We start from the raw sequence: 25,806 nt of genomic DNA, 5'->3' as shown, positions 1-25,806 counted from the left end.
CAAGGAGTCAAATCCCCTTTCAAGTTTAAGGAATGGTAATGAATGAGATAGGACAGAGCACTGATGATGTGCCACAGATGAACCTTGTATAGAAGGAGTCATCACTTAGGAAAAGGCAGTAGAGACAAGGGTCGGGTTGCTTGGAGAGAAGTGTTGGTTCTCAAATGAGCTTAAAGACCAGATAGGAAAGTGGAAAGCCCTCAAGATAGATTAAGTTGCAGGTTGGAGACTTCCCAGTCCTGTGCAAAATTGTCTTTCTATGGTATGGGCTGAAAGGATATGATCAAACAGATATGTTAAACCTAAGCAACCAAATCTTATGTTTGTTAGAGTGGTTCTTCAACATGTTATTTTGAGCTTTACAAGCAAAGTTGGAATATACACGCAATGCAAAGAAAAAGCTTCAGTATACCATTTTGGAACAATATTCACAAGCAGCTGTCAAGGGATGTGCGAGCACATTTTAAAGTTGAAAAAGACAGCTACTATTAATTACACCTCCTACAGCTTTGCCATCAGCTGCTGAAAAATCTCCTTAGCTAACCTGAGATTTTGGTTTACTCTCCTTCATGTATAGCTTCAGGTACAGGATCTAATGAGGTTTTTTAATCACTCTTTTGCACTATTTATCAAAACCAAATGTATTACAACAACTTGCCATTTTTCAGTTTTAAATATTACTAAAAACTTCTACTTACTGGCTTCTATATTTGGTTTTGTACCCTTTGTTTTGCAACATTCAGTGACATCTATTTCTTTACAGATCCACTTTAAGCAACTTCTTTGTATTTTTAAATCTTTGCTCCTTCTTCCTTTTAATTTGTGTTGTCAGTTATCATTTTTCCTTTGCCAATACCTTCCTCTTTGCTATACCTCATTAATTTTTTTAAATCCTATTCCCCCGTTTTTTCTTATATCTGCTGCTTCTTCCCCTTCTTTCTTTAAAGCACATTTTAAAATATGCTCTTTGATATCTGCTTTCTTCTCTCTGTGTATATCTTTCCATATGGTCTTGCATTTTTAGTCTGCTGGTGCTTATATGTATTTCTTTATGGTCACATTTTTCTTTTTCTGAACTTTTATTATTTGTATTCCTTTGGTTGGTTTTAGTTTTGTTAAAAACCCAGAGTTGCTTGGCAAGTGAACAACAATATAAATGGAATGAAATTAAAAAAAAAAACTTTTGGTGAAAATGTATTTTTATTTAATCAGTCTATAACATCCAGTTATATTGCTCAAAATTATTGTAATAATTTTTTGGAACATGTATCCACCTCTCTCACCTTTTCCTCTCCTTTTGCATGTTTCTTCTCCTTATTCAATACAGTTATAAATTTTTAATTTGGAATGCTAAACAAAAGTATTTCATTTCTTTATAACTACAACATTCTATTTTTCTGAGGGCCAAGTTGTACGGCTGTGAACATATAAGTGACAGCTGCAGTCTACCCACAAATTACATCCATGCAATCAGGATCACATCTGTTTAGCCCTTAGGGATGATACAAGGAGTGGCAACTACAAAGGCAGGCGGGAATTCTGGAGTACTTAGGGTTGCTTTTAATTCACATTTTACTTATAATTCCATATTTCCCATCATTTATACTGTTCTTTTGAACTTGACAGATGGTACCAATCTCCACAGCCAGTAGCTTCCTATCTGACAGATGGAATAAGCTTCCTTGTGGTGGGCCAAATATGTTTGGATAGACCATTGCAGATAACAAGCTCAGTTTTGGCAAGGTAATGAGAACTGACTGGACTTTTTGATGATGTCACTGAAGGTTAAAAACTTACTAATGCTTAAATGTAATATACGGTAAATAGAAGGGAAATGAACTTCCAAGAAACACTGGGAAGAATGTTTGATTACACCAAGTGTTGCCACCCACAGAACTCTTTGGATGACTGGATTTTTTTTATATTAAAGAGTGGGGACAAAACTACCAAGACCTGATACAATCGCCCTCTAAGTATGGTCCATAAAGCCCCAATTCAAATATTACATCACCTAGACTTATCAGTCATAATTTTATTAATTTCAGACTCTGATTTCAGGATAATTGTCTCCTATATAGGACTATATATTACTAGCATTAAAAAATGAAAGTAACATCTAGGACTTCTTGCACTGATTATGAAATAAAGCAATAATGATTTAACTCCAAAATATTCTAGTATGAGCAAAACATATTTTAGCTTGTGCAAAAAGAATCACACTGCTTTCTACCAAGACTACATTCTAATGCCCAGAAAAAGTACAGAAACTCTTTTTAGCCATGAGAAGAAGAAAAAATCCATAGTGGATCTTAGTGTGCAGAAACTTTGAGAAGCCTTCTCAATGATGGAAGTCTTTGGCTTTTAAGGTTTATCAAGGCAAGCACTATTGGTGTGTCCGTTTTGTTACTGCTTAAAGTATATTTTTAATTCAGAATTTAGGGCCTTTAATAATTGTCGCCGATTTAAAGATGTCACTTTTTTATATGGTTTTAATGGTTTCTTGGTTTATAATTTTGTACTTTTATAAGGTTATCATTGTCATTTCTAAAAGATTTTTTCAAGTCGTTGTATATAGTAGTAATCATTATTGCCATTGTGGGGGCTTTTTAACATGTACTTGGAAAGGAGCACGTGAAAATGAAATTCAGTTTATAGTTCACTGGATGCAAGCTAATCTGAATCAGGTTGCTGGTCTATGTATTCTTACTGCCAATTACTTACATGTACATTATATTCCTTGCCTTTTTTTCATTTCTTATGGAATGAACGGCCATATAAATTTAATAAATAAATGAACTATAGTACACGTTATCTCTCCAGAATTGGTATTTTCAATTACATAAAATAAAGCCTGGGACTGATTAGTAGCCTAATAAATATAAGTGTCAAGTTTCGAGGTCGTCAGCACTTCAAGCTGCATTTACTCTAGTGCTGACAATAAGAACATAATTCTGTCAAACTGCCCAAATCAAGTGGAAACCAAATCCTAATGCAACTTTTGTACATCTTTTAACAAACCTGTTTCAGTTTAGTATTTTGCCAGTCACATTTGCTTTATTTCATGTTGTTCCATTTGACTCTTTATTTCTCACTTTTTTTTTCCAATGAACAACTAATGTCCACAACTAGTAGTATAGCACTATATACAGTGGTGGGATTCAGCCAGTTCGCACCACTTTGGGAGAACCAGTTGTTAACGTTCTGAGCAGTTTGGCAAACTGGTTGTTGGAAGAAATCATTAGGGCAGAGAACCGGTTGTTAAATTACTTGAATCCCACCACTGACTCTATACCATCTTGTTTTCTGTGGGTTTTTTTTAAGGATTTTGTTTTCTGGTGTGTGGGTTGGGTTTCAGCAAATCCTTGTTGATTTTAGCATTGTTTTCCCTTTAATTTAGAACGAATTATTTATTAGAACTGGTTTGGGTTTTTTTTCTTTTTTTAAATTCTCTATCCCTGGAAATCCTCAAAAAATACATAGATGTACTAGATTTTAATAAAACATACATCCTCTGTATTTCATATTGTCTGCTAAGTTTAACACACACACACACACACACACATGCACTTCAACTTGTTAATAACCTGAATTCTTGAACCAATTACAATTCTGTATTTGAAATTCTTTAAACAGATGTTTATTTTTACCCCATTTCAGTGAACAAATTTAATCACAAAGATTGAAAGACCAATAATAATACAAAATCAGAAATAAAAGGCTAATCACATCCAAATTATAATTATCTGAACCTTCTCATTAAGGAAAACAAGGGAACAGAATTTAGCTGATCTTTCAAAGTTCTTTCCAAAATTTCTGGGCAGAGAAACTCGGTAGGTGTCTTATTTGAATTTCTTCAGAAGGAGGAGAAATTATTTGACAGTTTAGCAGCAGTAGGATTGCATTACAAACAGGAAAAATTCTCTCGTAATGAACTCCCTTAGAATGTAATTGAAGTTTAAGTTGCCAGAAAAATTTCATACCACTGGAGAGAGATTTATATAGTGAAACATTCACATATCTCTTGGCTACATATCTCTCATTAAGTTAGCCCAAGAGCACCATACTCCTTTCTTGAGAATTTCTGTGAAATTGTCTTCTTTAAATAAATTTTAACAGCAACTTTCTTTTTCATCAAATTAAATGACAAAAGCTTTAGGAGAATTTTTCTACTAGACACTATTCAAAATGAAATTGAAGGACCACACTGCTAATTATTTAATTTATCCTTACATATCTTTTATGTGCATACTATACTGCCATGTAGCATAAGTTAAAATTTCTGATTTGGATATCAGAATGTCACAGGACACTTCATTCACAAATGAGTCATAATCAAGCACAAATTTATGTTCCCCGGCCCTTTAATTTCTGTTTTACAACCCTGATTCCAAATTCTATCTAGAATAAGATAGAACAACTTAGAACAGAGAACATATAAAAACATATGAAATTTATAATCAAAAACAAGAAATAGATAAAATTATATTAGATTCAGAAAATAAATTAATTAGTAGAATTTATAAATTTTTTCTACGCTATAAATTGGAAGAAGAGACAGTCAAAGAAACGATGATTAAGTGGGCCCAAAACATTAAACACAGAATACCTTTGGAAAAATGGGAAAAGTTCTGGCAGGCAAACCTAAATTTAACGAAAGCAACGGCGTACAAGGAAAACCAACTGAAAATGTTTTATCGGTGGCATATGTCTCCAACCAGATTGGCAAAAATACAACCTAAAAATATCCCGATTTGTTGGAAGTGCAAAAAGGCACAAGGGACTTTCTATCATTTATGGTGGACGTGCCCGGCAGCAAAGAAATTTTGGTCTAACATCAAAAAATGGTTGGAACAAATAACAAAAACACAGATTGAAAAAGAACCAGAAACATTTTTATTAGGAATCTTTAACAAATTATACCCTAAGGACATCCAATATCTCACAATTCACATATTAACTGCTGCAAGAATAACCTACGCAAGAAATTGGAAGCAAGAAAAAATACCAAGTGAAACAGAAGTAATAGGGAAAATTTTAGAATGCGCTGAAATGGATAGGTTAACCAAAGAATTACAAGAAAGAGAAGAATCAGACTATTATAAAATATGGAATAATTGTTACAATTGGTTAAAAATCAGAAATATACAAAAAATATAGGGGAAATATTACCGATTTAAATATATATATATATAATAAAAAATATTATTAGATTAAGGAGAGGTGAAGGAATATATCATAAGTAAAATTGTAGAACGTCACTCTGAAAAAATGCTTAAGAAGAAATTACACTCTTTTTGTGTATATGTTGTATAAATGTTTGTTGTGTATATGTTACATATGTCTTTTTTAATATTTATATTCAATAAAAACTATTTTTTTTAAAAAAAATTTGTAAGCCCAACACTTGGGTAAGAAAATCATTTTTAGAACTATCTGCATTGGGATGAAGAGCATAATTAATTATGAAAAAATAGCATTACAGCTTTTTGACATCAAACCTAACTTAAACATCTTTTTTATCCCCTCGAGAATCTGCTTTATTTAGACTTTCAGAGCTACTGGTATTAGAACAGACCCCACTCACTTACCTCCTCAGTGACAGGATTGGTTTAATTATTCTATAACTATTCCTGAAAATGTGGGTTCTGCTCTGCATAATTCTGGCTCAGGCAGTTATACAACAATCTCTTGCAATTTACCTCTTTGTTGAACAGGCCTAGTACAACCCTGCTGAATATTTAACCTAAAACTTCCCTTTCTTCTCAGTCCAATTATATTTGTTCCACCCTCATTGACTAATGAGAATAATTGATCCTTGTCCTCTTTATGACATTCCTTTATGCTTCCTGTTCTCGTGGCCCCGTGCATTCTTTTTCTGAACTTGGCAAGGGATGCCAAGTTATCTTAACCTTTCCTCTTGGATGACATGCCTTGCCAAACATTTTTAATACCACCTCTGTTGCCGTCTTCCAGAATCCCTCCAGCCTTTTATATGATTGACAAAATTGCTTCTTTTTTCCTTTCCTTTCCTCACAAAGGTTTAGAATCCAGATCGGATTGTTGCTTCTTTTATCATGTTAAGCTCTAACAGTTGCAACAATTACTTCAGCAAATTGACTGACCCCTTAGTAGTACCAAAACCCCAATTACTGCCAAAATGTTTAATAGGCATACAAAATTTTACTCAGAATATTCTAGACAAGGGGACAGATTCACTCAGTTGAATCCATAATTATTTTATTTTATTTTATTGCCTGGAATACACTTTTTTCTACTGATTAAAATTGTACTCGTATACAGAACAGCTGTGTTGCTATCCCTCATTTTTGTTTCACCCTGACTTCCTTCCTATTTGCTTCTGTTGGCCCCTTTTCCACATCAGTGACATTTTCCAAATATTTTCCACCATTGCTAACATTTGTTTGGCAGTGAGAGTACTGAAAGATTGACAGACCAAGATTGAACATGTTTACTCAGAAATAAAATCCTACGTGGTTCAACAGAGCTTACTTCCTAGTAAGTAAGACTATAGTTTGAATCTTAAAGACTTTTCAACCTGGAACTTTGGGGTCACCCATATTAGGCTGGAAGGAATATTGCAGCCTAACACACCAAGGAGGTGCCAGGTTATGTCCTTCATTTCTTATGGGTTTATTGAAACATTATCATCTAATGGGACCCAGGATGTGTGCCATTTCTGCTATGAAGCCTGTCTTGTGGAACAGCCTCCCCCATGAGATTTAGATGGTCCTAATCCTGATGGTTTTTCAGAAAGTTTTCATGACCTGGCCTTTCTCTTGGGCACTGGATCCAGGATGCTACAGGAGCTGATAGCAATGAGTTTGTTTCAGGGGTGAAATGTTCCTGGTTCGGACCGGATCACCCGATCCAGTAGCGATGGCGGCGGGTGGTTCAGAGAACCGGTAGCAAAAATCCCTGCGCCCCCCCCCCATGCCCAGCTGAGCCACACGATCATCAGAGGTTTTTTTTTTTTTTTTTACTTTTAAAAGCATTTTTTCTACAATTTCTTCCGCGGAAAAAATGCTTTTAAAAGTAAAAAAAAGCGTCTGATGATCGTGCGGCTCAGCTGGGATCGGCAGAGGTTTTTCAAAGCATTTTTTTTTTGCATTTGCAGAAAAAATGCTTTGAAAAGTTAAAATAAAAAAAAAGTTGGCCACGCCCACCCAGTCACATTACCCCCCCCCCACCAAGCCATGCCCACAGAACCAGTAGTAACAAATTTTACATTTCACCCCTGCTTTGTTTCATTTGGTCAAGGAGTTTTGAGGTGCCTTAATCATTTTAAATTAGTGTTTTCATTTGTTTATATTATGTTGTTGTTGTTGTATAGTGTTATTTATACAATCTACCAATAGTTCTAACTGGATTTGCTACTTTTGACTTCCCATAGATCCTTTCTAAACATCTACAATAGTTAAAGATATTTTTTTATTTATGTTTTTATTTATTTGATTTCTATAGCCACCCGTCTTAGCAAGTGTCTCTGTGAGATTCTCACAATATATGTGCTAGTCCAAGTAATAAACCTTTCAGTAATTGATGAGTTGAAATTCTCTCCATTTCTATTATTTTTAAGTGCTTTTGCAGATTTTCTTGGTGTGTTATTGTTGGTCGCACAGTCAGCCAAAGGTTTAGATTGGATTTTGTATTTTTATCATCTTCACAAGGACCTGGGATAGACAAATGTTGTTGTTTAGTGGGTGTTAAAGATATCACTGCGGGATGTAAGTTCCAAATAAAGCTGCCTTTTGCAATTGATTGATGGTGATTTTGATTACCATTATTTGCAGTTTATGCAGTTTTCTTGCAACAGCTAATTGGATGATCTACTGTTTCTTCAGGTTCTTTGCAGAGATGAAATTTGCTGTTTGCCTTCTCAATTCCATCTTTATATGCATTTGTTCTTAAGGCTTGGTCTTTTGAGGACCCAGTTTGTGGGGGCAATAAGCTGACTTTGTATAAATATACAAAAGTATGAAAGCTATTGCTTAATGTATTGTAAGCCGTCCTGAGTCTCTGGAGAAGGGCGGCATATAAATCAAATTAAAAAAAAAAAAGGCTTGGTCTTTTCCAGCCCAAATTTGCCCATCTGCCTTTTTCTTCAATTTTCCTGCTTTTAGCCATTCCCATGTCTTCTTGTTATCTGCTCTGTCTGCTAGTTTTTTCATTTACTGGCTATGTAGTGGGTTGCCTTGCCATGTCTCCTTTCTATTATTTCCTGTAAGCCACTTTGGTTTCTGGGGTATTCAATAAGCCTTCATGATGTACTAGCTTCGGTGGATCTTCTTCACTGTCCTTCGGATACTCTTCCAATCTTCTTTTTTCTTCTTCAACTGTATGTGTACTTGAAACTTTCCACATCCACCAATTTTCCTTGGTAAGTAGAATCTGTCAACATTATTGCATGATGAAGGTTCATCGTCATGATTTTTCCCTTCTTCCTATTTAAAGGTTTTAGTTCAGCTTGAATCCAGTCCGCTATTCCGGCTATGTATCTAATGACTGGAATTGCCCAAGTGTTAATTTCCTTGATGGTATTTCCTCTACTCAGTTTGGACTTTAAAATCTTCACTTACTTGATGTACTCACTTCTAACCTTCTTCTTGACTTCAGGGTACTTGATGTTGTCATCTTGAAGGATGCCCAGGTATTTATAGTGATCTTTTTCATCCAGACACTTGATGTTATTTCCATAGAATATCTTGATTCCTTCAATTTTATTATTTTTTCCCTTGATGAGGCAAATGTGGCACATTTGTACAGTCCAAACTCCATTGCAATATCTTGGCTTTATATTCAGACAGGATTGAGCAACTATTCTATTTCAGATGGTGTTTTTACATACGGCTTCAGATCATCCATGTAAAGGAGGTGGGATAGCCTGATAGATGTTTTTGATGTTTGATAGCCTTGCCCCAACTTATTCAGGATTGCTGACAGACAAATCAATGCAATGACAAAATAATAGCAATTATGAGTCACCTGTTAAAAATTTCTCTCTTCATATTAACCTCTCCCAATCTATCAGGTTTGACTAGCAACTGTGTCTTCCATTGTGCCATTGATCTTTGCATAAAGCTTCTCATGTTATTATTGACTTCTCTTATTTCTAAGTACTTGATTAGCTCTTATTTCTAAGTACTTGATTAGTGGCAGGGAGTTGAATGAAAAGAGGTGGATAAGCCTTTATAAGTCCCTTAAAAAAACAAAAACACAAAGATTTGAAGAGTTCTAACCAATAAAAGAGATCCTGGGGAGTTACCTGGGACCCATAGCCCAGATTTTTAAAAATTCAATTAATTTTTTTTTTTAATGATTCAATAGTGGAAAGCCTATTGAGAAAAGAACAATTAAGAAACAGTATCCTAAGCAAATATGGTGTTTAGACCTGTCCAATGTAACATTGGCAGATGTTTTGGCAGCTGCTTGTATTTAGTTTTATTAGTAATTTCATCATCATTATTATCATTATAGTTCATCACTCAGTCAGCCAGATGTTCAGACTGGATTTGGTGTTTTTGTCTGCCTATCAAGTTCTTCCCAAGGACCTGGAATAGGCAGATGTGGATGTGTGATGGTGTTACAGATCTATCACGGGATATAAACCATTCCAAGTAAAGCAGCCTTTTGCAATTGACTGATGGTCAATTTGTCAATGCCAATGGTGTTCAAATGGCATTCCAGTTCTTTTGGGATTGCACCCAAGGCACCTGTTACTATTGGTACTACCTTTGCTTTCATTTGCCACAGTTGTATTTCTATTCGCAGGTCTTTATATTTTGTTATCTTCTCCAGTTCCTTCTCTTCTGTTCTGCTGTCTCCGGGTACTATTCAGTCTTTTTTTTTTTTCTTGTTGATGGTTGTTAAGTCTGGCATGCTATGCAGCAGGTATATGTCTGTTTGAATTCTAGAGTCCCAGAACACTTTAGCTTCTTCATTTCATATTACTTTCTTTATTTGATAAGTCCCCCACCCACCCCCCGTTCTTGCTTGCAGGCAAATGGTATGTCCTGTAGATCATCCAATGCACTATTATTGCTACTTTATCATGTACCTAGACACATTGTGTTCAGTTAAAATTATTCTGCTAAGGGAACAAAAATGCAATCTAAGTCATTGAACTTTAGTCGGTAACAGCTGCATTTTAACCTTCAAGTGGATGCCACTTTGAAATAATAACAGAAGATGGCTGACGCTTGTTGGAATTACATGTGAACTACAATTCATGGTTGGTAGTATTAACAATTTTCTTCAAGATGTGAAATATGCTGTTCTATTCTAATGTTTTCTATTATATGGTAACTACAAACTAATTGTTGGAATTACTCTTTATTTAAAGCAGTAGAGAAATTATGTTTTAACCAATATTTAATTAAATTAACCCAGTAATTCCAAGAAGAAATTGTGTTTTTTTAAAAAATTCTCTATTTTCCCCCACCATCGTTTTGTTAATTTGCAATAATTCATCTAATACTGTAGATCACAGGTAGGATTTATATCTTATTTCACATATCAACATGCAACTGCCCTAGCTCCTCCATCTCCATCACCTGTGCCATGGTGCCTCTATTGAAACTTTTCATCTGCTTTCAGAAAAAGTATATTTGGGATATACTTTATCTGAAAGATAAAGACATATATGCTTTTTAAAAGCAAGTGAGGGAATAGAGAGAAGGAAAAGTTAGTAAACAGGAGTTTACTTGCTTATTTTTCGTTGGAATGCTTAACACTTGATTAAGATGAAATATTCAATTCCATCCACTCTAAAGATTTGTTTTTCTGTATATATTTAACTGTAGCCCATTATTTGTTAGTATTGCTCCTCTAAACACATCTGCAGATTAAATTCTCTGAGAACATAAATGACTATTATACTTTAAATATTATACTGAAAGGGATTGTTTCTCACTGCAGCTCTGGCACTATTCCAAAGACAAGATGTGTCTAGCCGATAATGGAATATAATGTTATATATAATAATTTTGATGAAAAGTTATTAGAGTCAACAATAAAGAAGAGAAAGTTAGAAAAATAGAATGACAGAAAAAAATACTCTTGAATCTCCAGAAGGGGCTGTTGTCTAGAGAGGCAAGGTTGAAAACTGAATTGGAAGTCCATGACCATTTTACCATTTTATGAAAAACAAAACTGTCTGGTGTTTTGAAAATAATTTTAAGACAGCCTTTTCTAACACAAATACCCTCCAGATGCATGAATCCCTACCTCATTTATTCTCAGCAATGTCCTTGCTGGCTAATGATTCTGTGATTTCTTCTTTCACAGTGTTACCAGTCAACTCTCAAAAGTTATATAAAATAGAAAATAGAAAAATACTCTCAACTCCTAGTTTACGTCCTAGTCAGTAATGCTGATGGCTGAATAAAGATTTGATTAATTGATCCTTATCAGTGCCTCAAAATATTATTTTGCCCAGGATCACAATACATTGCTATGAGAACAGGGGTTGGGTTCAGCCTTGGGACAGGCTCAGAGAAAATATGGAATGGAATGGAATGGAATGGAATGGAATGGAATGGAATGGAATGGAATGGAACAGAGTAGAATAGAATAGAATAGAATAGAATAGAATAGAATAGAATAGAATAGAATAGAATAGAATAGAATAGAATAGAATAGAATAGAATAGAATAGAATAGAATAGAATAGAACAGAACAGAACAGAATCAGGAACAAGAACAAGAACAAGAACAAGAACAAGAACAAGAACAAGAACAAGAACAAGAACAGAATAGAATTCTTTATTGGCCAAGTGTGATTGGACACACAAGGAATTTGTCTTCAGTGCATAAGCTCTCAGTGTACATAAAAATACATTCATCAAGAATCATAAGATACAACACTTAGTGATAGTCATAGGATACTAAATAAACAATCAAATCATACTAGGAAACTAAATAAAACAATATAAACTGTAAAGATACAAGCAACATGGTTATAGTCATGTGGGAGGAAATAGGTAATAGAAAGGATGAGAAGAATAATAGTAATACAGTGTTAGTAAATAGTTGGGAGTGTTGTGGGAATTAGTTGTTTAGCAGAGTGATGGCATGTGGGGAAAAACTGTCCTTGTGTCTAGTTGTTCTGGTGTGTAATGCTCTATAACATTGTTTGAGGGTAGAAGTTGAAACAATTTATGTCCAGGATGTGAGGGATCTGTAGATATTTTCACAGCTCTCTTTTTGACTCATGTAGTATACAGGTCCTCAATGGAAGGCAGGTTGGTAGCAACTGTTTTTTCTACAGTAATTATCCTCTGAAGTCTGTGTCTGTCTTGTTTGGTTGCAGAGCCAAACCAGACATTATAGAGGTGCAGATGACAGACACAATAATTTCTCTGTAGAACTGAATCAGCAGCTCTTTGGGTAGATCTCCTAAAATCTACCACCATTTCTATGGTTTTGAGTGTATTTAGTTCAAGATTGTTCTGGTTGCACCACAAGGCTAGTTATTCAACCTCCTGTCTGTATGCAGATTCGCTGTTTTCTTGAATGAGACCACTTGTCAGATTAAGGTCCCCCAACTGGCTTTGTGCCTAAAGTGGAACTACAATTCAGTCTCCTGGTTTCTAGCCTGGTGCCTTAGCCACTATACCAAACTGATTTTGACACCCAAAGATGCTTTTCAAAAGCATCTGAAAATGTTTTGCTTCTCATCCAAGAAGCTTCTTCAGAATTGAAGAAGCCTCTTGGATGAGAAGCAAAATGTTTTCAAAGAAAAAAACAACAACAAGAAAATCCAGTTGCCTTTGAAAAGCACCTTTGAGCAACCATGACCTGGATGATTGAGAATCCCCATAGAGATTCTGCCTTTCATAACTTACCTTGCTTTACTTTACCTTACCTTGCCTTGCCTTAACTTACCTTTCCTCACTTCACTTCACTTTATTTCAGAGAGGAGACTTTTCAAGCCTATATATACAGTAAATGCTGGATCTCTTTGTGCTAACTAACTGTACTAAATTATGCCTCATAGAGGGAGTCAAACTTTCCCACTCTGGTTTCTATCTAAAAATAAATTGTGTTTACAAACAAATGATCTTCCTTACTGGAAGGAAACAGTACTGCAATAGGCAGGCCCTGCCAAAAGGAGGTTATTGTATCACTTCCGCATTAGTGACTGTTGAATCATTAACACATCCTGTTTAAATAAAAGGCAAAATCATGCTCCCCCAACTGATTGGAGGAAGAATGTTCCGAGTCAGTGACTCTTTCAAAATAGGTAACCTTCACCAAGGTAAAGTGTTACACTAACGGTAATGGATCAATTAAGCACTTCTGATGCAAGGACAAAACAGAACAAAGGTCCTGCTGTAGAAACACAGGAAGTTGTTTTGTCATTGATTCATGTACATTCATGGAGTAAAAAAGATGTTGAGACTCTAGAAAGTGTGCAGAGAAGAGCAACAAAGATGATTAGAGGACTGGAGGCTAAAACATATGAAGAACGGTTGCTGGAATTGGATATGCCTAGTTTAATGAAAAGAAGGACTAGAGGTGACATGCTAGCAGTGTTCCGATATCTCAGGGGCTGCCACAAAGAAGAGGGAGTCAAGCTATTCTCCAGAGTACCTGAGGGCAAAACAAGAAGCAATGGATGGAAACTAATCAAGGAGGGAAGCAACCTAGAGTTAAGAAGAAATTTCCTGACAGTTAGAACAATTAATCAATGGAACAACTTGCCTCCAGAAGTTGTGAATGCTCCAACACTAGACGTTTTTAAGAAGAAAGTGGATAAACATTTGTCTGAAATGGTTTCCTGCTGAAGCAGGGGTTGGACTAAAAAATCCTCTAAGGTCCCTTCCAACTCTGTTATTCTATCCTGTCCTGTCCTGTCCTGTCCTGTCCTGTCCTGTCGTGTCCTGTCCTATCCTATCCTATCCTATCCTATCCTATCCTATCCTATCCTATCCTATCTTATCCTATATAACTAAGTGTGATCTACACTGATTGATGATAGTTCTATACAAGGATCTTCTAATAAGAGATCACAAATGAAACCTGGGGCTTTGGCTATCCAAAGAGTATGCATTATCACCAAATCATCACCTTCCAAGTTCCACCATTCTCCACATCCCAACCACCCCTATCCCAAGGAGCAGGGGTTTCCATTAGTTTGAGCTGAGCAAGCCAATTTCCCCCATTGTCTTCAGTGAAGGAAGACTTTAAAAAGGAAATAGCCAAATTATGCATTCAAAACTCCTGTCCTGAGAGGTAGAACTTTGGGAGCAATAGAAGATTTGGTACTATTTCACTTTTTGCTTCTAAGATAATTGGGGATTACAGTACCCTTTAAAATTATTGCATAAACTAAAAGTATCATTGTTCCTACTTATGTAATTTTCCAGATATGAAAATTACAAATTACTATCACCAAAGTTAAATTTCTATAACAATATAAAAAAGATCCAGCTACCCCTACATATATATAAAATCCACAAAAATTTGTGAAAGAAAAACTTGTTATTTTTTAAGATGCAGAAATCTCACTTTATTAAAATGAAAGTGAAAAAGAATGAAGCTCACCACGAGAGTTGCTTCTCTAAATCTAGCACATTTTGCAGACCTGTTAAAGAAAGAAATATGGGGCCAATGGTGAAAAGAAGGGGCAGAACAGAAATATAATAACATCTACAATTCATGTAGAACCCATTCAACAAATTAAGCAATGGCAAAAAAGAACATATCTAAATTTATATGGCAAGGAAACAAACCACAAGTTAAATATTAAATGTTACAAGCTGGATCTTCTTTATATTGCTACAGAAATTTAGCTGGGGGGGTGGGTATTTGTTATTTCATATCTGGAAAATAACATACAATAGTAACAAGGATACTTCTAGCTTGTGCTAGATTGGGTTTACCAGACTTGAAATTGTATTTTGCTGCATGTTCCTTGGTCTGGATGAAAGAGTGGATATTGCTGAGAAACAAGAAACAAGATCATAATATGAGGTTTGGGTGACATGGATATTTATAGTATGACAAGCTTAAAATTAATGTGGACTTTAAAAAATTTTTTATTAGATGTATCATATTGAGAATATGGAATAGATATAAACCCAGATTGTGTTCCAAAATGCTTTTGCAGATATCATCCCAAGAAGCATTTTACAGAAGAGAACTGGCAGATAAAAATAAATGGTTGATATACTAGGATTTATCAGAAAACTATCAAGGAGAATTTAAAATCAAATCAAAAAAGCAGAAGGATGCAGTTGATGGTTTTTCCATTTGAAAGATTTAAAATGAATAAAAAGATAAAAAGGCATGGAGCAAAGTAAGAATTTAAAGTATAGTTATGTATCATTGATGAACATGTAACTGCTAAAACATACAAAAACTTGTGTTGAAATTTGAAAGAGGAAGAACGGGTTAAATAATGTATGATAAAATGGGCTAAAACCTTGGATCAATGGAAATACGTAGTGAAAAGGGTTGAAGTTTTCATTGTGTTAGAATCTCAAAGAGAATTTTTATAAAATAATATGCCATTGGTACATGACACCAGATAAATTATCCAGAATGTATAAAAGCACTTCAACAATACCATATATTGGAAATGTGAACAACATAGACAATTTATGATGCTTAGAGGACAAGTAAAACAGCTTTAAAAAATGGATACAATACATACTTTGATACAGAAGATTTTAAAAAGCAATTCAATCTTTAATTGAATGTTAAATTCAATTATTCAATTGAAATCAGAACTTTTCCTTTTAGAATTAATGAGTAAAGAATAAGAAAAAAGTTATGGAAGATAATTTCACTATATGATTACCGCAGTGAGATTACTGTATGGACAGAGATTGAAAGATTTGACACTATTCACTAAGGAGGAATTGTTGGTAAAGTTAACCAATTTTGCTGAAATCCCTTTCTTTTATTAGAAAAAAGATATTATCTACAATACATTTACTGGTGACTGGAAGATTTTGGGGGGCTTTTTGTGTAAAAATGTAAAAAATGAACTTGTCATTTATGGTTTGATGATTAGACAGAATAGATTATAGAAAAAAAGAGTAATATGATGTAGGTTTAGAGAGAGAGATGTTGACATATATTTGTACTTATAACTTCTATGAAGAATTTGAAGCCATTTCTATATATCTTTTTTTCTTTTCTACTTTCAGGGGTTTTTTTTTCTTTTTTGCCATTTTCGGTCTCTCTTTGCTTTTTTTCTTGTTCATTTTTCTTACATACTTTATATTAGTTGATACCACTTTTTAATCTTCTTGTGCACATTTTAATATAAAAATTATAAAGAAATAATAATAAAAAGAAATAATTCAACAAATACAATCCTATGAAATGATTTTGATTTAATTTTAGATTTCCTATTTGAAACATTATCTGTTACTCTGCTTGATTAGTTCTTTTAGTAAATTTTTAATTCCACTCATGAATTAAGTAGATGGAAATGAAATATTTCTTATTTTGTAATAATTTTTACTCTAATTTTTTTTAAAAAAACTCTATTCACTATAGTGTTGTTATAAAATACTTGGTACATTTTTATATTTAACAATGGAAAATAATTTATATTCCCATGGAGATCTGAAAGGTAGTATTTTTATATTTATTTATGGATGCAATGTTTATTACTCTTTGTAAAGAGAGCAGATATTTTCCAATCTATACTTGATAATATATTAGGAAGCTTACTGAGATTTTTCCCAGTGACAGAAGCTAGAAAAATTAGCAATAATAATAAATAAACAGTAACAACAATAATACATGATGGATTTTACTGTATTTAATTAATTTGGTTTAATTTTAATTAATTTTAAAGGACAATTAAGTCCAATTTATTTATGCTTCCCTCCCATTAAGTTTTTTCAGGTTCGGTTTCCTTTCACCCTGGCCCAGAAAAAGATGTGCTATATTGTTTATATATTTATAAAGCGTGAGCTGCACTGGCTCCCAGTGGTCTTCCGGGTGCGCTTCAAGGTGTTGGTTATCACCTTTAAAGCGCTCCATGGCATAGGGCCTAGCTATCTTCAAGACCGCCTGCTGCCACCGATGACCTCCCATCGACCCGTGCGCTCCCACAGAGAGGGCCTCCTTGGGGTGCCATCAGCCAAACAGTGCAGGCTGGTGACCCCCAGGGGGAGGGCCTTCTCTGTGGGGGCACCTACCCTCTGGAATCAGTTGCCCCCAGATATAAGGAGAATCCATGACCTCAGTGCCTTCCGCCATGCCCTTAAAACCTTCTTTTTCCAGCAAGCTGGGCTGGCCTAATTTTTTTAAGTGTTTTTAATTGTTTTGTTTATCGTTTTTAATTAATGGGGCCAAATTTATAAATATCTTTTAACTGTATTTTAATATTTGTATTTGATATTTTTACTTGGCTGTTCACCGCCCTGAGTCCTCAGGGAGAAGGGCAGTATACAAATTCAAAATAAAATAAAATAAAAAATAAAATAAATAAATATTTGTTTGCTATATTGAAGGTTAAACTTCTTTCTTTCCCTTGAAGAACAGAAAAGCATTGTTGAGTTGGATTATTAAATCAGGCGGTTCCTTATTTCCCATTTGAAGTGCAAACTCCATATAATGGATTGTCACTGGTGCCCAAACTTTTTTGACCCGTAGTTTTATTTCTGTAATTATTTAATTCAATTAGGCACTATCCAACTTTCCCTTTATTACTCTCTCTCTCCATCTCTCTCTCTCTCTCTCTCTCTCTCTCTCCCCCCCCCCCCCCCGTGTCTGTCTGTCTGTCTGTCTGTCTGTCTGTCTAAGAAAAGTTCCTGTAGCTTTTTTGGGCAGCATTTTTTCAAAAATGCTGAAATGGTTTCTGAATTTTCATTTCTGAAACTTCAGAAATGGTTTGCTTTCTTCTATCTAGGGCTGAGATGAGAGTGATGGTCCATCTGGCTTTGTGCTCAGGTTTTGTGGTTCCTAGCCCTTAATTGTTACATTAAACTGGCTCTTAAATTGACTGTCTCCAATCATAAAACAACCATCTTCCATGAGGCAAGCAAGGCATTGGGTTGCAAGCATAGCATTCTGAGATTTATGTGGGACTCAGAGACACTATTGGGAATGTGGTTTACTCTGAAGTGGGAGATTTGTTTTGCAAAAGGCTTGGTTCTTGTTCATTTTCATACATTAAACAGTTCTAAAGAGCTAGGCCAGAATAGTTAGCTAGTATCAAGGTTGGCAAATGTAAGAACTCAGAGTCTGTCCTATATTTGAGTGCTACGTAGTTATTTCTCTACCATGAGGTGTTAAATCCTTAACTTTTCTTTTAAATGTCAACAGCTTGTGTAAAAGTAAAATATACAGTTATAAAATGAATGAAAAAATGGATCAATTTCTCAAAACAAGAATGGCAGGATTTGGCCTGTTTTCTCTAGGATTCTTCATTGCTTTTTTGTTTCATGATGGTTTCATGATAGCCATCCCACTAAATATTCAGATTGTGGAGTGTGAATCTTGAGAAATTATCATGGAAGTCTACAATATATTATTTTTTAAAAATCAGGGCAATGTTTTAGGTTGATTATTCATTTCAACTGGGATAAGAAATGTCTAGAGAAAATAAAAGATTTTCAAGTAGCCCCAGTATCTGGTAAATCAGGAACATGGCTTAATTTATTTTAAACACATCCACAACATGGGTTTAACATATTGTTATTAGATAATGTATCGGTATTCTACTTTTTTGATATTATAATCTGCTTTTTTAAAAAAAACATTCAGTAATAATTAGAAACATACCACCAAAACAATAATTGCACTTAGAGTTTAAGAAAAACTTACATAAGCAACATTCGTAGGACAAAATGTGAAGTAATTACAAATTAAAAGCAATAAAAACAGCCCCAATCTGGCTGAAGCAGATGGTTATTGTGCCCAGTTAAAACAAGAATGGTCTAGCACAGCATTTCTCAGATTTTCTGCAATCATGGACCATTAACTAAATATTTTTAAAATGCAGAACTAACCAATTAAATAACAGTCCATCACAATTTTGTGTTTAAGTCCATGGGAATTCAACTTTTTAAGACCGTTATTTGGTTTCAAGTTCCCCTAGCAATATGCAGAGCCCACTGCAGTTAATTATAGTGGGGTTTTATTTATCTATTTTATTTTGTAACTCTTGGCCAGCACTCCAAATCTGTTGAAATTACAACTTGGCCTCTGCATTAGCTGGATAGCATATGAAACAATCCCCTTAAGCCATATCCTATCTCTTCTGGCATACATTCATAATAATCAACTTTTCTTTTCTACCCAAGCTACTTTAACTATAACAGAGACATTTTTAATGTCAAAGGACTTTGAGGTCTAATGTCTGAGATGATAGCAGAGTCCATTTTTAATCTTTTCCCAGTTAGATTGACCCAGACTAAAGAGAAATGCAAAGAGACCCTGGACAGGTGGGTTTTTTTATATCTCCTTATAAGGGCTGAGGAGATGTTTTATTTTGTAAAGAAAGACAAAAGTGATATGTGTTTTGTCTTGATTGGATGCTATGCTTCTTTTCTTCTTTTTTGGACCATCCACTCTTCCCGAAGTAAAAATTCCTTGGTTGCTGCACTCTGTTAGCTCAAAAACACGAGTCTTGTCCCTTCTCCTCCCAACTCCGCACCCCAAACTTGTCGAGGTTGCAGCTTTATTAGCAACCTTTGCTGGGAAAAAGGCCCAAGCAGAAGGAAAATAAGACAAAGTAGGTGCCTGCAATTTTATTCTTTTCACAGATGGGGAAGTTTTAAAAATATTTCATCTGTATTCAACTAAAGGGAATAGAAGCAAATAATATTTTAAACAAGAATTTGGTTACAGTATAGAGAAGTATTGCTTTAAAATGACAAAAGGGTAGGACAGATTTCAATCAGGGGTGAAATTCAGCAGGTTCTGGAGAACCGGTAGCGGAAATTTTGATTAGTTCGGAGACCCGACAAATATCACCTCTGGCTGGCCCCAGAGTAGGGTGGGAATGGAGATTTTGCAATATCCTTCCCCCTGGAGTGGGAAAGGAATAGAGATTTTGCAGTATCCTTCTCCTGCCACACCCACCAAGCCATACGCACAGAACCAGTAGTAAAAAAATTTGAATTCCACCACTGATTTCCATGCACTTTTAAGTGTTTCAGCAAAACTTGACACCACGTTTTCACTCCAAGCCCATTTCTAAACTTCCTATTCTTAACAGTACCATGTAAAAACACTCTGTAGATTAACAAAGGCAAGGCAGCACTTAAATCAATATATTTTCTCTCCAAGGACTGGGTGCAGTAGACTTGCGTTGTTTGTGAGTGTGAAGTGAACATATTGATATACTTCTCAGTTAAATACCAAGGTCCTTGGATAAATATTTTTTTAAGAATGAAAAAAAAATCCAATATGTTTAGCAATCATGGAATAGGGGAAAAATAAAAAGAACATGCAGAGTAGATAGAATCCTGATAGATCAGTTTTCTCTCATGGACTTAAGAGACTTCAATGAATATGCAGAAGACATTGTCCATGTAAAATAATTGAATGTAATACAAAAACCATAATCCAGTCATCCTGTTTATTTTTTATTTATGAATAAGTGTATATATGTCATCGGTAAACACTTTGTTGTCTACACGGCTTTACTTGCATTCAACATGAGATCAGTTTTTCATCACGTGCATGCATCTTCTTCTCCTATTACTTGGCCGTGTCACTATCAGGAAGCATTTGCTTCCATTGTCAATTATCCCATTAAGGACAGATTTCTCTTTCTTTCAAACTAAGGTAGCGGTCCCCAACCTTTGTGGCTTGGCGGCCACAAAGAGAGGGGAACTGGGCCTTGTGAGTGATGGGGCAGTGTGCATGTGTTTGCACACTGGCCCACTATGCAAGTAGATCTGCACATGTGTGCCATCCCGCCTCTCACGTGGCCCAGTTCTGAATAGGACATGGTCCAATAATGGGCCATGCCCAGGGGTTGGGGACCCTTTGAACTAAGGGATTTCAAAACTATGGTTAATGAATCTGCTTATTAGAATTATACATATCCCTGATTCAGTCAATGATACTAAGCATAATTTGGTTTAACCATTGTTTGTTGATTGAACCAGAAATAAACAGTCAATCTTGCAGATGAGCAAGATAATCATTGTTAGTTTATTTATCGAAATTTATACAACTGTCACAAAACTGTCACATTTATACAACCTCACAAAAAGTGACTCTAACAAAAAAGTATAAAAAGATAAGTATGACAGTAATTTTAAACATACACACACACACACACACACACGAGATTTGATCAGTAACAGCCAACTCAAGATCTCAACATTCTTGACCAAATTCTCTTTTGCTTTCTCTCTTTTTTAATTATTCTTGTCTTGGAACTATACAGATTGGTTGAAATTTGGACAAGTATTACCAGTACCTAGGAAATCTCATCAAATCATCTGTCCTTGTTTCCAAATCATGGTTAGCTACAGTTACAGTCAGTAACCAACAACAATCATTAGTGTCTTGAAATATGAAATAATTTCATAACCAACCCCTGTTTGCACATCACATTAAGTTAAACTGTAACTTAGCATGGTGGATGAAACCAAATATTCAAAGAATATAGCTGGAAGTGACCTGGTAGGTCTTCTCGTCGAGCCCCCTGCTCAAGCAGGAGACCTTATACCATTTCAGACAAGTGATTATCCAGTCTCTTCTTAAAAACCTCCAGTGATGAAGCACTCACAACTTCTGAAGGCAAGCTGTTCCACTGGTTAATTGTCCTCATGGTGAGGAAGTTTCTCCTTAATCCCAGGTTGCTTCTTTCCTTGATGAGTTTCCATCCATTGTTTCTTGTTTGTCCTCTGATGCTTTGGAAATAAATTGACTCCCTCTTCTTTGTGATAGCCTCTCAAATAGTGGAATACTGCTATCACGTCCCCCATTAATCCTTCTTTTCTCTGGACTAGTCAAACTCAAATCCTGCAACCGTTCTTCATATGTTTTACTCTCCAGGCCTTTAATCATCTTAGTTGCTCTTCTTTGCACTTTTTCCCAAAGTCTCAACATCTTTTCTGGTGACCAAAACTGGATGCAGTATTTCTAGTATATATAACTAGAAATATCTTCCCTCTAGTCCTCCTGAATGAATTTTGTTTCGGGAAAGCAAAACAATTGGGGAAAAGTGGTACGAGAAAGCAGAAGATTAATAGATGATGGATGACATCCTCTGGACCTCTCATAAAATCCCATTATTTGAAGTAGCTTAACAAAAGCCTGGTCTGATCAATATCCTACCACTGTGAACTTGTTCTCAGTAACCTAAGATAAACCTGATATTATGACATGTTGATATATGCAATCAAACTGCCTGTGTTACATAAGCAGTATAGACAGAATTTAGTTCCCAAGGAGATTATAGTCTAAATGAACAGCTGGGAAACAATAGAGGGTGGTAAGAGCAAACAGGCAGGGAGTGCAGTATATGTTGATGAATGCTATCACACAAAAAAGGAATCATCTGCAAAGTAAAACATTGCTTGAATTAACATCACCAGAACATATTACTTTCAATTAAAGGGTGACATTAAAATGAACAAGGTTTTAAATAAGCATTGGATAAATGAAATGTATACTTTAGGTCTCAGATTGTATTCCTGTTGCATTTGAAGAAATGAGTAATTCTTTGAAATGAAAGTCAGGAACATTGCTCATAAAGTTTCATAATCCCAAGTCTCTTGAAAGATCTTGCAAGAATCTTAGGATTTTACTCCCAAAATTACATCCATTCTCATAATAAAAGGTCTTATGTACAAACACGTAAGCATTTCAAATTACTTGGTGATTACATGATCACGATTATGAGTCCCAATGATGATTAGGAAGCTATTGATAGACTAAGAAACTGGGGAATGCTGTGATCCCTGTTGGCAATACACTGAGAATCCTTACTTAAAATATGAAACATAATTCCAGGTTTCAAATAAATTCTTAAATTGGATTTTTTTAAAAATATATTGTAGGACCCCTCCAGATTAGAGGTAAAATTTGAAATCTAGTAAGGCAGCGCCCTTACTTCATTTTGCTTTGGCGTCAACTCTTCTTCACAGATCACAAAAATGAAGCTGTGGTTTCAGCCTCCTCAGATTGTATTTATCAGGCTCTACAACATACCAATAAATCATTGGTGTATCATTATAGTTAAGTATCAAGGAAAAACTGTCAGAGCTTTACTGTCGCTCACCAGAGGAGACATAAGAAAAGGGAAAAATAAGGCAAAATTAAAAGCTGGTAACTTCTGAAGTATTTCAATATGGAACTTTTATGTGAATAACAGATTCATGTTTAGTGCAGAAACAGTAGCTTGAAAAAGGTGTTTGGGTACAATTTCTCAAATGTGTTCACTAGGCATTTTAATGTGTGTAAAGACATTGGCTTGGTGGCTCATGTAAATAAGCACCTTACTCATTTAATGCAACCAATAAGCACAGAGGGATGATGGGCTCAAGCAAGAGAAAGAAGTAGGAAGTTGTAGAGCAAAAGACTATTGGAAGGCAACTGTGGTTGTAACAATAAGTTGGAGAAAGATTAAGAGTGGATGGTTCTTTGTCTCTACTAGGACCCTAGGAAAGCAGGGGTTCCAATGTCCTACCTTCAAATGTATGGGGATTTTGCTGAGTCTCAAATCAAACTGAGTTGCTTCATACTGATTTGTTAGACAGTGTAAAGGGGATCTCGCTGAGGTAGCTAAACCTAAATTGCAACTTGAATTTTGTGTATCTAATTATTTTGGACCACTACAGAAAGTAAATGTATCGTCCACAAAACAGAGCATCTAACCCAAACCCTTCTAATTTTAGTTCTCATTTCTCATTTTATAAAATGGCAAAGAGAAAAGGAAAACAAGAATAGACGTGATTGTTCAATATCTCTTCTAATCAAAGGGAACACTTCATTGGCAGTTCTCCAATCAATATTGCCTAATATCAAAAATTTATGGACTTTCCTGTTTGTTTTTAAGAAAGTGTTGAATTTATAACTACTTCTGAAACCCTTGCAACTATCAACTGAAATTTAATTAATATCTTACCAAATGACATCTTTAGAATGTCCGCAGTTTCCTAAATGTTGTCCATTGAGAAAAGGCAATTAGAGAAATTTCCCCTGAATCTATAAAACTCTTCTTACACACACACAGATACTTTATATACCTATACCTAAAATTTATTTTTGAACCCTAGAAAAAGAATAGCCATGATTGCAAATATCATCCAATTGTCTCATCTAACAAAAATGTCATAAGAAATTACTATTTTTAAAAAACAGAATGGGTCTAATTTCCCTGCACCTATTTCTTAATAGAAAGATAATGAAATTGCTACCATACTTAGAGCACAGGAGAGATCGACACCTACAATATGAAAAGAAACCAGTTACAATACTACAAAATGTCGTATATTGATATTAGGTAATCAGTGACCTCAGTATTGATATGAGAAACAGTGATGAGTAAACATATTAGCTCCAGCAGGATCAGAACCAGTACTCTTCCAAGTGATAAATCATAAAAACATGAGGGAAGGATACTTAGTGCTTAAGCTTGGCTTCAGGGCTTCCTAGATACATCAGTTCACTATTCTGAGAACAAAATACTGGTAGCTTTTTATGTTTCTATGCAGCCTTGCAAAAATTGACCCAGGGACATCATAGCTCTATTAGCAATCCTCAAAATCTCCCAGTATGAGAAGAACCAAAGCAGGCCCATTTTGAATCTAAAGGATCAAAAGTAATACTTTATTTCTTATAAAAGAAATAAAGCATTGGTCTCACTTTTTAAAAACTCCTGAAGCCCCTTCCCAAAATTTTGTTAGCTTTGTTTTTATAGGTTTTATGTAATTACCTAATTACAGCATGACTCAGCATTTACAGATTAAAGTTACAGTACACTTATATTGCCTGGACAACTTGTTAGGCTCAAACCATATCCTAACAGGTTTTAATATTTTTAATATGAATGATGATGATAATAATTGTTTTAAGCATTTAATTGTTTTAGTTTTGTTCTACCCTGCCCAGAGTCACTTGCTTTGTGAGATGGGGGACTGTATAACTTGGAGAAATAAATAAACAAAACAAAATAGGCCCTGCTGATTTCTGGAATGTGCTCTTGATTTACTACACAAAACCTGATATACCCCTTTGGTCAATGGTAATGGTGCTCAGGCAGCAGCAGGACAGACATGCAGCTGGATAGAATATGGCTTCCGATGATGAGTAGTGGCCATAAGAGCCTTTTTGAGGACAGGGATGTATTTGCCAGATATCCTGGCCTGGGCATCTTGGCAGAAAGATGGAACATAAATGGAATAAATAAATTTTGAGGACGCTATATCTGACCTGGTGTAAGTGACAACTGTTGGCTGAGGTAGCAAGGGAAAAAGATGAAAAGAGATTTCTTCCTGTAATTTATGTCTAGTATAAAAATTGAACTCTCACTCTTTCTTGTTATCTTTCCTACATTCTACTTTCCCCTGCCTGATGTAAAAATATCCCCTGATATCTTCCCCTCATGAGTCTTTGTTCTTTCTTTCTTTAATAACTCTTCTACTCTTTGGCCTCTGGTTAAATCTCCCTTCCAGCATCCTGTCCTGCGCTCTATAAGCAGACAGTGCAGCATTGCAGTGGAAATTAGTCATAGAGAATGAATTCTGTGGTGGCAGCCATAGTTATAAAACCAAGTTTTGTAGGCGTAGGCTGAAGCAGCCGCCATGGGTTTCTGTGGCCATTCATAAATCTGCAGTTCCAGGAAGACTTCGAAAGT

The 25,806-nt window shown here is 35.2% G+C and overlaps 1 long non-coding RNA gene across 5 annotated transcripts in view; it reads left to right on the top strand.

Annotated features, from left to right (window-relative positions):
* The window catches only part of LOC117665992 (uncharacterized), a 127,213-nt gene that overhangs the window by 44,937 nt on the left and 56,470 nt on the right, over nucleotides 1–25,806 (top strand). For 3 of the 5 annotated variants that reach the window (XR_004591545.3, XR_004591544.3, XR_015728459.1), the window contains exon 2: nucleotides 1,627–1,743. The exons of the other annotated variants lie outside the window; for them this stretch is intronic. This is a non-coding gene — a long non-coding RNA (uncharacterized LOC117665992). The remainder of the gene's footprint in view (nucleotides 1–1,626; nucleotides 1,744–25,806) is intronic. 5 annotated transcript variants of the gene reach the window in all.

The sequence above is a fragment of the Pantherophis guttatus genome, chromosome 1 (genome assembly GCF_059756535.1).
Source record: "Pantherophis guttatus breed Tessera chromosome 1, ASM5975653v1, whole genome shotgun sequence".
NCBI classification, from domain to species: domain Eukaryota; kingdom Metazoa; phylum Chordata; class Lepidosauria; order Squamata; family Colubridae; genus Pantherophis; species Pantherophis guttatus.
Note: the sequence above shows the minus strand (reverse complement) of the source record. Positions and strands in the feature narration are given on the sequence as shown.